A 3827-nucleotide genomic window follows, 5' to 3' on the forward strand; every position below is an offset into this window, starting at 1 on the left:
TGAGGTATAGGCTTAGTAAACGGGTCCGCTAGATTCTAGTCAGTATCAATTTTCTCTACTACGATGTCTCCTCTTTCCACAACTTCCCATATGTAGTGGAATTTTCTGAGAGTATGCTTCGTGCTGTGATGCGACCTTGGTTCCTTTGCCTGAGCAATTGCACCTGTATTGTCGCAAAATATCTCGATAGGCTTCTGTATGCTTGGTATAACTCCGAGATCAGCAATGAACTTTTTCATCCAAACAGCCTCCTTAGCAGCTTCTGAAGCCGCTATATATTCTGATTCAGTGGTCGACTGGGCCACCACGCTTTGCTTAGAACTCTTCCAAGTTATAGCACCACCATTTAAAGTACAAATATAGCCTGTCTGAGATCGTGAATCATCACGATCCGTTTGGAAGCTTGCATCAGTGTAACACTTTACTCTCATCTCTTCTTCCAAACTGCCAAATATCATAAACATATCCTTAGTTCTTTTTAAGTACTTTAGGATATTTTTCACAGCAATCCAGTGACTTTTACCAGGATTCTGTTGATATCTGCTAGTCAAGCTCAGAGCAAACGATACGTCCGGTCTAGTACATAACATGGCATACATGATGGAACCGATAGCAGAGGCAGATGGAACCTTTTTCGTATCCTCTTTATCTTTGTCCAATTTGGGACATTGATGACTATCAGTACGGTTCCACTTGCCACTGGCAAGAGACCCTTCTTGGAATCTTGCATTGAAAAACGTCGAATGACCTTATCAATATATGTACTTTGACTAAGTCCAAGTAGCCGCTTAGATCTATCTCTATAAATCTTTATTCCTAGAATATAAGCAGCTTCTCCAAGATCCTTCATTGAGAAACATTTACCAAGCCAGGATTTAACGTCCTGCAGCATCGGGATATTGTTTCCAATGAGAAGTATGTCATCTACATACAGGATTAGAAAAGTAATAGAACTCCCACTTGCCTTCTTGTAAACACATGGCTCATCTTCGTTTTTGATAAAACCAAATTGTTTGATTTTCTGATCAAAACGAAGATTCTAGCTTCGAGATGCTTGTTTCAATCCATAAATGGATTTATTCAACTTGCAAACTTTCTTAGGATTCTTAGGATCTACAAAACCTTCAGGCTGCTCCATGTAGACATCTTCTATTAGGTGTCCATTTAGGAACGAGGTTTTGACATCCATTTGCCATACCTCGTAGTCATAATACGCGGCTATGGCAAGTAGAATCCTAATAGACTTAAGCATGGCTACTGGCGAGAAGGTTTTCCTCATAATCAACTCCTTGAGTCTGAGTAAAACCTTTAGCAACCAAACGAGCCTTATAGGTTTGCACATTTCCATCCATGTCTGTTTTCAACTTGAAAACCCATTTACTTCCTACAGTCCGACATTCGGGAGGAAGTTCAACCAAATCCCAGACTTGGTTGTCATACATGGATTGAATCTCGACGCCCATGGCTTCGAGGCATTTTTCAGATTCGTTACCTGAAATCGCAGCTTTGTAGGTTGAGGGCTCTTCTTGATCAATTATCAATACGTACCTATCAGGTGAATACCTATCAGGTCCATGACGATCCCTCGTACTTCTGCGGACGCCTAGTGTTACATCAGATTCCTGAATCCTCTCAGGTTCAGGTCCAACAATATTTTGTTGAGAGGCAGATTCGACTATTGGTTGATCAGTTTGTGGTTCTCGAATTTCCTCAAGATCCACAAGATTATCTCCAATTCCTCGCACCACAAGCTCATCCTCTAGGAATATTCCTCGACGCTTAGTGAAAACTCTATTTTCAACAGGATTATAGAAATAATAACCAACCGGATATGCATATCCAATGAAACCAACTTCTTCACCGCGAGGATCAAGTTTGTCCGAAGACTCACTGGTAACATAAGCGTTACATCCCCATATGCGAAGGTAAGAGACTTTAGGTCGTTTACCATGCCACATCTCATATGGTGTCTTTTCTACCTTTTTAGTAGGAGCAATATTTACAAGACGTGTAGCAGTTTCAAGAGCATAACTCCAAAAGGAGTGTGGTAAGTTTGTACGACACATCATTGATCGAACCATATCTAATAAGGTTCGATTTCTCCTCTCAGGCACACCATTAAGTTGTGGTGTTCTGGGTGGAGTTAGTTGGGATATAATCCCCCACTTCTTGAGATGTTCATCAAACTCTTGATTAATGTATTCACCACCTCGATCGGATCGAAGTGCCTTAATCGTTTTCCCTAGTTGATTCTGTACTTCATTTTGGAATTCTTTGAACTTTTCAAAGGTTTCATGTTTAAACTTCATAAGATAAACATATCCATATCTACTATAATCATCAGTAAATGTAACAAAGTATCTTTCCCCGTTCCTTGACATAGTCCTGAATGGACCACATACATCAGTATGTATGAGTCCTAACAGGTCTTTGTCCCTTTCACTAGTTCCGGTAAAAGGGGCCTTAGTCATCGTGCCACTTAGACAACATTCGCATAAATCATAAGTCTCTTGACCCGTGGATTCTAGAATCCCTGCGGTCTGGAGCTTCCTCATGCGATTGATGTTAATATGGCCAAGACGACAATACGAACGATATGTTTGATTAAAGCTAGTTTTAACACGTTTAAAGGAAAGAGAGCATACCATATTATTTGATCTATTGTTAGAAGTATCTATTTCATAGACACCATTGTGAGGCTTAGCCTCAAAATAGAACACACCATTTAAAAATGCAGAAATGCTACCATTAACAATATCAAAAGCATAATTAAAACCTTGTTCTCTTAAAGCAGAAACAGAAATAATATTCTTAGTCAAACTAGGAACATAAAAAACATTGTCTAAAGTAATAAACAATCCAGAAGGTAATTCAAGAATAAATTCTCCAACTGCCTTCACAGCAACATTCTGCCTGTTCCCAACGTGCAGCTCTAAGTCACCCTGCTTCAGCTTCCTAATCCTTTTTAGTCCCTGAAAATCATTACAAATGTGAAAACCACATCCAGTGTCAAACACCCAAGACTTGCTCGAAAAGGTAAATAGATCAATAACATGTATACATGAGGATTCTCCTATTTGCAGCTTCTTAAGCTTCAACTCAGCCAGGTACTTGGGACAATTCCTCTTCCAATGCCCGATCTCATCACAGTGAAAACACTTGGCATCTTTATGAGGCTTTGCCTTCGGAGTGGCAACCTTTTTGCCTTTGCCCTTGTCTTGCTTACTCGCCTTGCCTTTTCCCTTGGATGACTTCTTCTTGGTAATTCTTCCTTCCCTGATCGCCAGCACTGGATTGCCCTTAGTTGGGATGTTTGTCTCAGCAGTTTTTAACATCTGATGCAACTCTGGGATCGTTCTTTCCCACCCATTCATGTTATAGTTCAAAACGAATTGATGATATGAACTGGGTAGTGAGTTAAGGATCACATCCGTAGCTAACTCATTACTAAGGGGTGCGTTCAGACGCTCTAGTTGATCAATGAAAGACTTCATTTTCAGTACATGAGAACTGACCGAAGTACCTTCCTGCATGCGACATGTAATGAGAGATCTCATCACCTCAAAACGCTCATGACGAGCTTGCTGCTGAAACATGTTTTTCAGCTGCTCACTCATCTCATATGCTCCCAAGTTTTCCAGATTCTTCTGAAGTTCTGGAATCATCATAGCAAGCATAAGACATGTCACATCTTGGGAATCATCAACATGTTTTTCCCATGTCCTGCGGGTTGGACATGTAGTAGCAGCAGGTGCTTCGGGAATTGGTCCTTCAAGGACATAAGTAGGGCTGTAAACGAACCGAACGAACACGAACAAGGCCATGTT

This window comes from Helianthus annuus, chromosome 4 (assembly GCF_002127325.2).
Source record: "Helianthus annuus cultivar XRQ/B chromosome 4, HanXRQr2.0-SUNRISE, whole genome shotgun sequence".
In the NCBI taxonomy this organism is placed as follows: Eukaryota; Viridiplantae; Streptophyta; class Magnoliopsida; order Asterales; family Asteraceae; genus Helianthus; species Helianthus annuus.